The sequence below is a fragment of the Anolis carolinensis genome, chromosome 4 (assembly GCF_035594765.1).
Source record: "Anolis carolinensis isolate JA03-04 chromosome 4, rAnoCar3.1.pri, whole genome shotgun sequence".
Lineage (NCBI taxonomy): Eukaryota > Metazoa > Chordata > Lepidosauria > Squamata > Dactyloidae > Anolis > Anolis carolinensis.
The window spans coordinates 211,500,278-211,512,994 of NC_085844.1; the positions used below are offsets into that span (position 1 = coordinate 211,500,278).

At 37.8% G+C, this 12,717-nt stretch overlaps 1 protein-coding gene and 1 long non-coding RNA gene across 9 annotated transcripts in view; one reads left to right on the forward strand and one right to left on the reverse strand.

Annotated features, from left to right (window-relative positions):
* syt2 (synaptotagmin 2) overlaps nucleotides 1-12,717 on the reverse strand; it is a 196,466-nt gene that overhangs the window by 64,188 nt on the left and 119,561 nt on the right. The window lies entirely within an intron of this gene.
* LOC103278747 (uncharacterized) overlaps nucleotides 5,778-12,717 on the forward strand; it is a 36,308-nt gene continuing 29,368 nt past the window's right edge. Inside the window, exon 1 of the long non-coding RNA XR_010005535.1 lies at nucleotides 5,778-6,364. This is a non-coding gene — a long non-coding RNA (uncharacterized LOC103278747). The remainder of the gene's footprint in view (nucleotides 6,365-12,717) is intronic.

Consider the following 12,717-nt stretch of genomic DNA (forward strand, 5'->3'; position numbering starts at 1 on the left):
TAAAGCTTTCACCCCGAGAGGCTCCGTGGAGCAAAGGAGCAGTGGTGGATATTCTATCATCTGGAAAAAAGCTCCAATTGACAATTTATCATCCCAGATCAAGGGAATATCTAAGAGATTATCCATGATGGCTTCTTAACCCAGCAGTTGTCATAGAAACCTAAAGTAGTGGTTTGTGAAACTGACTGGGGTACATGGGATTCCATCACGGCCTCCTGTTATTGCACACCCAGAGAGCTGGAAATTAGCTCTCTGAAAAACACAAGATGCAAAATCTTTTCTTTCTTTATACAATTTTGATTTTTTAGATTTTGCTAACACTTAGAAACTAAGAAATCATTTAAAGCAAAAAAGACATATAATACGAGGGAATGACCTGTACTTCTGGATGTAGGAAAAAACACATCAAATCTTCGGAAATTGGTATCAAGGATTCTCTCTCTGGCACCAATTCAATCAAAATAGACTAAGCAGCCTGTTCTGAAGTATGTGGCAGGGGAGATAGTGAGTTGGACTAAGGATGATTTATATCTTTTGCTTTCATATTTTTCTTGTGTCACCTCTTGGAAGTATACTTTCAGGTAAAGGCAAGGTCATACAGATCAAGAAACTCACTCAGTGTTGAAGGAAAATGAGATCAAGGCCCTACTGTGTTGCTTGGACTGAAGGAGTCTTGCACTAGGTAGAAGCATTGAAAGCAGGATACTTAGAACCATCCCCAGACTTCTCCAAATTCTCCCCAGACTATTAGAGAGATTGGTTTACTTCCAGACAGACAGATGAACCGGAGGCAGTAAGAGCTGGAGAAGATCAAGGCAGTAGTGATCCTTGGCTTGTGCTGGTGAATGTGTATGAAGCAAACAGGGTCTTTTCATAGAGAAGAGCCTTAAACCTGAGTAGTTTTAATGCACTTGTGGAGTAAATGCCTTATAGGACATAAGACCCCACACATGCTCAGTAAACCCCCTTCTACACAGCTGTATAAAATCCACATTGAACTGTATTATATGGCAGTGTAAACTCAGATACTATGGATTATCTGCCTTAATATTCTGGGTTATATGGCTGTGTGCAAGGGCCCACAATTGATCAGGTATTTTTGACCTGCAGGAGGTACATCTTAAAGGAGCTGAAGTAGGCCACCAAAAACAAACCAGTCAGACAAGCCAAAATTGGTTGAACACTGAGTAAAGTTAAAAGCCAGTCCAGCCAAGTCCAAATCTGGAGGAAGAAAGACAAAATGCAATAGAAAAAGAGTTTTAAAAAAAAAACCACCCAGAAATATAGCTGGGCTGGGGGATGAATGATAATGATGGACAAAAGATTATGGAGAGGAAATAGCGTTACATTAGCAATTAAACCATCAGTAGGTGCCTTGAATATCATACCTAAAAAGAAATATAACAAAACACATCCTCCCCTTAATGGTTTTGTATGAAATAAGGTTCACTAATACACAAATAGCAGAAGAATGTTTCTTCTGAGAAAGGCTGGAAGAATGGATTTATGACTTCATTATATTTTCATGATACAGACACAGATTAATACAGAATGCATAGGAATGCAACAGTGGACAATGAAATAGGAAAGGAGTTGGGCATTATTGATGCTACAGCAAATCTGCGTATTTTTGCATTTATATGAATATTCATCTTCCCTATCCAAAATGTTCAAGATGGGTGATAAAAAAATTCAAGCAAAAAGAATAAAACCAGGAGAATAAAGCTTATCTAATATTTTACAAGAATATTCTGCTTAGGCGATCCTTTGCTGACATTAAGCCTTCCACCCGAATTATTTCTAAGTGCACTAAGCAGTTGATGCTGGAACAAAGTTTTCATATATTGTAGACTTGACAAAATCTTCTGAGATATATTGGTCCAGGAATGCAATCTATGGTTATGCCTGGCATATCCTTTATGATAAATGGTGACAAGGATTGTACATGATCTTCAACAGTATGTGCAGGAAACTACTAGTCTATGCCTAGAAATATCCCAAATGCAATGCTAAATTGACCCATAAAGAGATAGTGAAGTTTCTCACAGTCCAAGACAAAGTAGAGATGTCTGTAAAGGGAATACAAACAAAGAGTGAAAAGAAGCAGAAAGTATGCATAATGTTAGTTCAGAAAATGAGACTGTTTAGATCAGGAGTTCCATCCCAACAAGAGGCCAAGTGGTTGTTATCCAATTTATGCTGTGGTAGAGGAGAGGAAGAAAAAACCCAACTCGTTTACATTCTAGTAGCTAATACTACTATGACTACTACTACAATATACATAAATAAAGTGAATGACTGGATTTTTTAAAATGATGAACATGCATTGGTTAATTTCAATTCTTGCTATTTTTAACATGGGGATAAGATATTGTTGCACACATAATTAGTCATCTGCACACCCATGCTTAGTTCCTAACAATATGTTAAATAGGTTTTAGAGGCTATACAATTGTTATCCTTGTCACCCAAAGACAGTTGCTAGCCAGCCAGCATATTTTTTGTCTCTATTTGTGTGCAAATGACTTATTTTCTCCCTTCAAGACTGGATCACTTTGTAACAAATGGAAGTAATATAAACTGAAAGATCTGTGACTTTCCTTCAGAGAAATGATTTGCTGACTTGAGAGGAAAAGACCTTGTCTGGAGATCATCAAGGACTAACCATAAATGTATGACTTTGAGAACTGTATCAGAGTGGAACAGTAATGCTATTATTTTTACAGCAGAGCTGACTCAATGCATATTGGTTCATTACTATCTGACTATAAAATCAAATAATAATTTTCAAAGAATCAAAGATAGTTTTTTTGGGCAGGGAGTTCTGTTGTGTAAATCCAAAGAATTTTGGTTGCATTTGCTCCATGGTGTACACCTCTTTCATTCTAACATATATACCAAGACAATTCCATGGTTGTCATGTGAAACATGAAGTCCTGTGCAGGACCTGTCAGGACAGCCTGAGCATAGATGTCCTAGGGTTCTCCAACACCAGGAAGGTAGGCTCTTGACTAGTAGGGTTTATCAAAGCAACATGCACTTTTAGTCCTATCTTCCACAGTGTTTACCAAACTTCTCCAAACCCAGATGTCCTGGACTACAAATCCAATGATTCCTAGCCAACATGGCTATAAAGAAAGTTCTACACTAATATCTCTGGAGAATGCCACATTGGAAAGAACAAGCTAGTGCAGGCCCTGTTTCAAATCTGCTACTAATCTGATGAACTGATTCTCTAAGACAGGAGTGGTAAAATGTGATCATGATGAATTTATTTGTTATATATTTAGATCATCTCTATAAGAAATACTGTTTTCCAAATTCACTCATGTCAACAAGAAATGTCTTTTTGTGTACCATCAAGTTTCCAAACTAAAAAGCAAGATCCAGAGAGAAAGGGAATAAAAGGATAAGACAAATGACAACGATTCAAGGTCGGAGCAAAGTAGTGAGCTGTTAAGGCAACATTTAAATCCAGTTCAATACAGGCTCATCTTTCGTCACTGGTGTTCTTTCAACTGATTGTTCTTGTTTCTTTGGCTGATGGGTAAAGAAAACATCCTTACCCTCTGTTTCTGCAGTCCTAGATCTTCAAGCATTTGGAGCGGAGTATTCTAAGCCCTCTGAAGTTGCTGATGGATAACACACCTTGGTTTCATTCTTGCTATTCTTGTATTATTTCCATGAAGAAGGGGATGCATTCTCACAGGGGCTTTAGATGAAAGTTGCAAATGGGACCACTGCTGTTTTTTGATTTTCCAATTGCTCATTATTTGAGTTTCCCTTTTACTGGTTATTTTATTGATTGCTTTTCTATTACTTTTAAAAAAGGTTTTCTCTCCTCTGTTTTCTTTTTAAAATCTATTTTTAGAAGAAGAAGAAAAACTATAAAATTGGCCTATTTTTAGGGATTTTTAAATTCCTAAAAATAAGAAGGAAATGTCAGCCTATGTTAGACAAGAAATCAATATTACCAGCCACTACATTGCAAAAGGATTGTTCTCATGCTTTCATTACTGCAAAGATATCGTGCAACATTGTTATTTCCAAGGAATCGTTTCCAAGCCCTTCACTCAAAGATCAACTCAGGCTGAATGTTATACAACCCCTTATTAGACAATAGCAAAAATACATGTAAGACTATACAGGTTAGATAGAACTTTGGCTCGATCTGGAATATATTTTAAGAGGTTTTTAACAGACTTATTGTTATAGCTGATACCTCAAATAAAAACCTATAGATAAAAACCATTCAGATTTCTGTTCCTTATAATCTGCATGACAAAAATACTAACATTTAAATAATGATATTATTGAGGATATATAAAATAATATACAATTCAGTCTTTGATAATGATGCATATAAAAAGAATGTATTTATGATTTTTTTGACCAATTCTACACTCTTAGACCAATATTTGCCCAATTCTACAGGCGTTGCCATGACTATTATTTTATGTCACATTTACAGATGTTTACAGCAAGAGGCTTACTTGCTGAGCTAGTGAACATCTGTGAATTTTGTTTCAGTATAATAAAAATGACTGCAAGGATGACATTTTAAAAACATTGCTATATTATGTGACCCATAAGTGACCATTACTTGTAGTTCTGAAAGAAGGTGGTTCTCCGAAAATTGCTTTCTGTTTGTGTCTTCATTCAGTAGCCCAGCAGAGAGAAGCTGTCCATTTAACTGGTGCAGCAACAGAAAACCCTATTCCATTAATCAGAATAGAGACTGCAGTCAAAAAAAATCTGAAGATTAGAACTTGGAAGGGCAACCATGAAGGAACTACAAGACCCTGAAGTGCAAAGATACATCACTGAATACTAAAGTTAGGGTTGTTAATGCTATTGTTTTTCATATTTCTGTGTATACTTATGAAAGCTGTACAGTGATGAAAACTTAGAAAGAAAAGAACCTCATTTCAGAAGAATTCTATAGAAATTGTGACTGCAAAAAAACCAAACAAAAAAAAACCCAACAAACTGTTCAAGCTTAAATGTCTCTAGAAGCCAAAGTGACACTGAGTTCATACTTTGGACATATATATCATGAGAAGACATGATTCAATGGACAATGGTACTTCATAAGATAGAATGCAAAAGGAAAAGAGGAAGACCACACTACACAAGGATAGAATCCAAGCCCTAAGCAGGGCTGTTGATGACAGGAGTGACATGGGGATCTCCCATTGATAGGCTCACCATAAATTGAAGTCTATTTTGAAAGCAGTTTACAATAAATTTTAGTATTGCAGTAGGTCTCTGGAAGGCCATGGAAACCTGCTGGTTGACTCTGAAAGTTAGCTTAAAAGAAAAGCAATAGAAAACTCACTTTGAACAAATCTTGCAAAGTAAACACAGAGATAGGGTCACCATAAGTCAGAAACATCTTGGAGACACACAAGTTAGGAAATTAGAAAATATATCATAGTAGCGATGATATAGCGATAGTGCTAGTTGGACACAATGAAAGAATATTTCAGGGACCACAGGACCACATTGTCCTTTCACCAGAAGAGTGCAGAAATGGCCCTCTAGATGAGCAAAAAGCTCTTAAGTCAAGAGGCTGCGCCTGAAGGTGTTCTCTGTTTGGTCCAGAAGTCCCCCCACTTCACTTGTCTGGGAAAAGTCCACAAACTCATGACTATATGTATGCAGGGCCCCTTCATGAAGCACAGCTGCCAGCTACAGCAAGAAGAATGTCTCTGCTTTACCTCCTCTTCCTGGCCTAAATAGGAATGTAAAGAATATTTCTAAAGTTTCTTATCCTTAATGGGAAAGAGGTGTTGACAGAGAACGTCAAATAATGCCCCATGTCATGAGAATTTTTTCTCCTTTGAAAGAGTGAAAAGAACAGCACAGCTATTTCCTCTCAGAACCAGAACAAGTAAAAATGGTGGTGGTGGATATACAAAAGCGTTACATTTTGCACCAAAACAATACTTTAAAAAAACCAAACGACAGAATTTGTTGTAAAAAAAAAAAACCCTACATGAAATAGAAATGTCAGAAGGAAATAAGCAAAGATTTAAACCCCACCCCCATCTAAACAGACCCTGAGTTGAAAGAGATTTTGCACCAATCATCTTTTTTGAGAAGCAAATCTCGATAAAGTGATGCTTTTCTAACATGTTAGCAATTTAACCACTAGGGCAGCAACCTTTAAAAAAAATTGACCTGTATTTGTAGCTTCAAAAGCAAACTTTCTTATCTGTTTATTCAAAGCATCCATTTCACATACCAGTTCACTGCACTTTAGTTTCCTGCTCCTTTTCAGTTTACATCTTTGAGAGGAACTCAATGAAAGAACACCCAATTTTCATCCAGAAAGCCATGGGCCCAAATCCGACGCCTCCAGGTAGGAAAATGAAATAATCCCCTGATAGTTGCTTCCAGGATAGAAGGGCCAAAGGACTGACTTGGTATAAGGCAGTTTTCTACATTCTCTTTCTTTTAAAAGAAATTGAATATTTTCCTACTAGTTTCAAAAGAGCAAGAATCATTATTCTCCAAAGTCATTCATCCACCCATCCCCCAAATCTGAAAAGAGAAGGTCTAGAAGGAAACAGGTGGCTGCTGTCAGTTCTGAAATCCCTTTATTGCTGAGGAAGGCAACTTTGTTCAGGTTCACCTTCATGAATAAATGCCTTCTTAGTTGTCTTATCTTCATGAACAAATGCACAGACCATGGACGCTTCAGCCAGCTGCACAGCTGGCATTAATGAGGGTTCCCGAGACCCTCCAGATCATTTGCATAAAGAGAGACTATGTCCAGCATTCTTGACCTTCAGCTAAGGGATTTTAATTGTTAGCAGTTCTTACCACAAAAAAACTTTACACTTCCTAATGAATCCAATCCTCAACCTTTTGAGACAAAGGCATTGTCTTGCCTTCCCAAACCTGCTGCCCTCTAAGTATTTTGGACGACAGCTCCCACCAATCAGACATCACAGCCAATGGTGTAAAAGGATGGAAAATAAACTCTGATCCATCTAGAGAACCACCAGGCAGGGGAAGGCTGTGGAGATAACTTCATTTTGTAGGAAAAGACAGAAGGCATACATGACTTGACTAAGGTCAGTCAGCGAATGTATCACAAAACTAAGGAAATTTTCTGTTTGCATTTGTTTATTTGATACATTTTTATTACAATTTTCTGGTCCAAAAACCCTCCCAAGGTACAAAAGCTCAGAGTTCCTGAACACTGCATTATCTATTGTACTAACCTAAAGGTACAGATAGATCTAGAGAAATCACAGGAGAATTAATTAAGGAAACACTAGATTTGTCATAAACAAACACGAAACTTTGCAGAAAGCCCAGGAAAACCAGTAGTTCTTCAACTCTATTTGCTGAAGCAGTTAATTTGCAATCAACTTTGTTGGGTTTTTTTTCCCTGTTGTCATATGCTAGTAGCACTTCATCAAATTAAGTGATGGAGAAGTAAGCCATACAGGGTAACAAAAACAGTGAAATACAGCAGTTGCTTATAATTCATATGTATTTGCAAATAGTTCTCATAGATTGAAGTGAAGCTTACTTTCAGGATAGTGTGCCCAGAACTGCAGCTATAATTTCCTTCCATGTGAGCCTGCCTACTCAATAAGAGCTGCCAGAGAAGTTCTACTCTTTGTCCTTTTGAGTATGTGGGTTTTCTTTAGTTGGAATGTGGGAAAAGCCTTTTTTCCTTTCTTTCTTTTCTTTTCTTTTCTTTCTTTCTTTTTTTTTTTTTTTTGCTATCACATTAAGTTTGTGGAGCTCCCTGCTACAAAACTCCCTTTATGTGACCTTCTGCTACCTTTTGAAATCCATGGGTGGTTCATGGACTAAGTAGTGGGGCACGTTCCTTGTTTGCTCTAATAGGCACTATTTATAAATGCTGAAGTAAATATTCAAACCTTCTAAGAATGTGACAACATCTTACACCGACAAGCTATTGCTGCTGCACAAAAGCTAGCAACTTTGGCAGTACTATTGGGGTCTTGGTCCACCAAAAGATAATCAACATAAAACCTTACAGATCTCCCTGGAAAACTTTCTAAAATTGGATTTATAAAATGTTTATGAAAGTCTCGGTTAAAAAGAGCAGTACAACAAGTCATGCTCCACAGTTTCCACTGCCTCAGCCTCACAGGGACATAGGTGTTCATTGTATGGTACTTTGTTATATCTTCCATCAAGTACAGTGGAAGGGAGTACACTGAATTTGGCCAAAGAGAAGGCCTTCCTATATTTTGGAATAATAAGGTTATCTAAGTACTCTGCGGGAAGAAGTGTCCTCACATTGTCTTTAAAGACTGGAATAACAGAAGCTGTGTTTAGGTAGTTTTGCAGCTCAGTGTCCCAGATACACCGTCGTATGTTTTCTTTGGCACTATGGATTGGAGGCTCCTCAAATGTTCTTGAACTGAAACTTCCATCTATTTCAACTTGTGTAGTTAATTGATCAGGTTTATTGGAGCTACACCCTAACAATACATCAAGCGATTTTCCAAGGGTTCAAGTGTCTTAAGCCCCTTCTACGCTGCAATATAATCCAGATTAATAAAACAGATAATCCACATTATCTGCTTTGAACTGGATTAAATGAATCGACATTGCCATATAATCCAGTTCAAAGCAGATAATCTGGATTTTATATGGCAGTGTAGAAGGGGTCCTAATCTGATACACACAAAATAAGCTTGTGGCATCTTAAAGACTATGACTGGAATTATGTTGGGGACTTACTGTACTTTTTCATAAGTGGACTTACACCAGTGGAAATTAGAATTGTGAAGTTCCATAAATCCAATAAGGAGCTGTGGTTATATTAATAGGTAGAGGAGCTGATGCACACTGGGATCTGACCTGGGAGGGTTGATGTGGATAAGTACAGCCCAATGTGCACTGGGACATTTTTGCTGGTGTCCCCTTATGCATCTTCACAATTCACTAACTGGGTTTCTTAGCCCTCTGTTACATTACGGAGTATATTTTGAGTAATGTATCATAGAGAGTGAGAGAATTCTAGCCCAGATGAATGGCTAGATAAATGTTAATCAAATCTGGTTTGACATGAAATATGGGCTTTGTGGTATACATAACATTTACTTGGGTATCCTGTGGACACTGATGGACAATTATTTTTCATTTATTAAAGGATAGTAGGCACAGGCAACATCATTGGAAATATATCAATGAGTTCAGCTTTATTATCTTTTTGGGAGTGTAGTCATTGTTGTTATATGCCATTAAGTCATTCCCGATTTATGGCAACCCTACAGTAAACCTATCACGGGGGTTCCTTGGAAAGATTTGTTCAGAGGATTATCCTCTGTCTTTTGCTGAGGCTGAGACTATGTGACTTGCCCAAGATCACCCAGTGGTTCTATAGCTGAGCAGATTCAAATGTGGAGTTGTAGTCTAATACTCAAACTACTATCCACGCTGATTCTTTAGTGCATCAGTAACACCTCTGGTAGGTTTTGTCATAACTCTAGACAAATTAAAATGATGTCTTTTAACACGTCATGCATAAAAGGTTGGATGGATTTTCATTCAGTTTGGAGGGAATGCTTTTGGATAGACAGAATTAACACACAGTCATGTGAATCTGGAGGACACCCCAGCTATTCCTTTATTAGGGCTGCACATTGAGTCTCGTGGGCACTTGAGACTGATGTGCAGCTCAAGCAGTGCTTTAGTACCGAGAAAGAGACACCTATCTCTAGTGGAAATTAAACAAGCATTAATCATGGTTACTGATTCTCCCAAGCAACGCTGGTGTCAAACTAAACCTGTTACTCTACAAGGTACCACTATACATGTTCACCACTCCTAGCTTATTGAGTTGCTGGCTACTTTAGTGACCATAGTCCCTTACATCGATCACCACAATTTCTCATGTTTACAGGAAAAAAAGAACTTCAAAGTATCTAAAATAACCTAGGCTAATACCCTAATTTTGGTTAGGTTCTTTCCTAAAGCAGGAATGAAAATTGTCCCATCTAGTGCAGACTCAGGCATTATTATATTAAAGTCCAGGAGCACATTTATCTTTTCACAGAGCTGGGCTGCCTACATTTTAGCCTTGGGCATTACATTTTTTGCCATTTGTTTTCAGACTAAGCCAATAAAAGTTATTTGTGGTTTTCCATTAAGCACTCAACAAATGTTGCAAAATAAACAAGTGATTTAAGATGTTGTTACTCAGTTTTAAATATTAAAATCAGTAAGGTTTAAATCAGGAATTATTTCTAGTTCTAATGTGAAATCAGAAATTATCTGCAAAATCCTCTTATTCCAAAACATAGCTGAGCTTTGCCTTGTTGCCTCCTTTCTTGACTGTTGGGAACTAGTTGTTTGCAAGGCTGAACTGTTTAACATTTACACAGCATCCTGAGGCCCTTGGAGTAAAACATGTTATTACCAGAGCTTTCACTGGTACACACAGAAATGATGGAATATATTTTTTGTCCCAGGGAGGCATTAACTAATCCCAACTCAAGGGTATGTTCTTACTAACAATGATACCTCTAGGATATTTTATGCCCCAAAGTGTGGAACTAACAGCAAAGATGATAAATGTATGATGGCTCAGACACTTCAGCTTTCACTCAACGCTGTATAAGATTGCGTGTAAAGGAACATTTGGGAGTACATATGCACCATTTCATTATCCAACGTGCCTAGTATGTTAATCCAGGTACAAACTCAGTACTGGCTGCAGCTCTTCAGTTCCTCCAGACACATATCCAGTTTCAGTTTGCTATACAGGATGTATATACATACTCTTTGGCCACTTTACTGTAAATACATGTATAATATATACAGCTATTTCAATTCACCTATCTCTATTCCCACTTTCATTTTTTCCTCAAACACTTTTCTCCTTTTTTCCATAGAATCATAGAGTTGAAAGAAACCACAAAGTTCATCCATTCCAACCCAATGCTTTACCTCATATGTGTTGATCTTTCAATAATGTCACAACCCAGCTATGATTTTCATTCACCAGCTGAATGATGGAGAGCAGGACTTGGAGATCTGTAGCCTTCAACACATGGATGTACTACTATTACTACTCTCATTATATATCACCATGATCAAGAGCCACTAGATGAGAGGAGGGCTTCAACAACATAATAGCAGGTCAGATCTAGCCCTGCTGTAGAGGGGAAATACCCACAATAGACTCAGCCAGCACAGACCAGTCTCCACTCTAAAGCATTCCATTCTTTGGGTTGCTGTGAGTTTTCTGGGCTGTATGGCCATGATCCAGAAACATTCTCTCCTGACGTTTTTCACACATCTATGGTAGGCATCCTCAGAGGTTGTAAGGTATGTTGGAATCTAGGCAGGTAAGGTTTATATATCTGTGGGATTGGCCACCTTGATTGCAACATTCACAAACAGACAAGAGTTCTTTCTCCCACACTGGACATTGCACAGATATATAAACCTCAGTTGCCTAGTTTCCAACAGACCACACAACCTCTGAGGATGCCTGCCACAGATGTGAGTGAAACATCAGGAGAGAATGCTTTATGAATATGGCCATACAGCCCGGAAAACTCACAGCAGCCCAGTGATTCCGGCCATGAAAGCCTTCAACAACACATTCCATTCTTTGTCCAAACCATACTCTTCTTTGCAGAACTCCTCCTTTCCTGTGAATTTTCTATCTGAATCTTTTTAAAACTAGCCTTAGAATACACATTCCCCAAGGTTGGTGGTGTGTAATTCTTCAGCACATACCTAATGCGTATCCAGCTGGCAAGTGTGTCTATGAGAAAAGAATACTTTCCAGCAGAATAAACAGTGTTTAACACACATTGAAATCACAATGCACAAAGCTATTCAGCTTTTACACTGTTGCTATCATGATCTACCCATTTATCTCCTAACTGATTAGCATATTCTAACGAAATTAAGTTCTCTCAATACATGGAAGTATAAAATCATCTTTATCTGCACTTCTTCCCAAAACTGGACTCAAGGCAGCTTACAATTCAAAACAAGCGCATTGCAGTTACAACATACACAAGTCAACATTAAAATGCATTTCAAAATATTGAAACCCTAAATATTTTTTTTATAAAAAATAATTTTTACTGTGATAATTTACTCTGTTTCAGTTTGTTTCACTCGAAAATGATGTGCACCTACTTGCCAGCATGAGTGGTACCATTGGCAGTGTGTAGCTCCTTTCCTGCACCAAGAATATTTTGTAAACTGCTGCAAACCTTCCCACTCTTTTTCTTATTCTCCAGAGGTCGAGTTCCTTTCTTCACTTTATATCCCACTTTCCCAGTGTCCATCATGCACAACCCCATACTGTGGAAATATTCACTAAGACTAAACCGAACATAGGAAAATAGCCCCAAACACAAAGCAACATTATTTTCTTCACTGCAGAAAACCTAATTTTTGGTGAACCTTTTTTCTAGCTTTTAAAAAAATAGCTCTGGGATACACAGTCCCTAGGGTTGAGGTGCATTACTTCTCCAGCACATGCCTTTTATATTTCAACACAAACACAAGACACAATGCAACAGGACTATTACCTCGCAACTGCAGCAAAGATACCTCCTGCCCCCCCATCCAAAAGGACATTGGGAGGAAGTCTTTAACAGGACTTTTGAGATGAGCACATTTTAGTGCAAATGTTTATAGCATTTTATCCAATTTCATAAATGTATGTATCTTAGTTTCAAAAAATGGAACCAC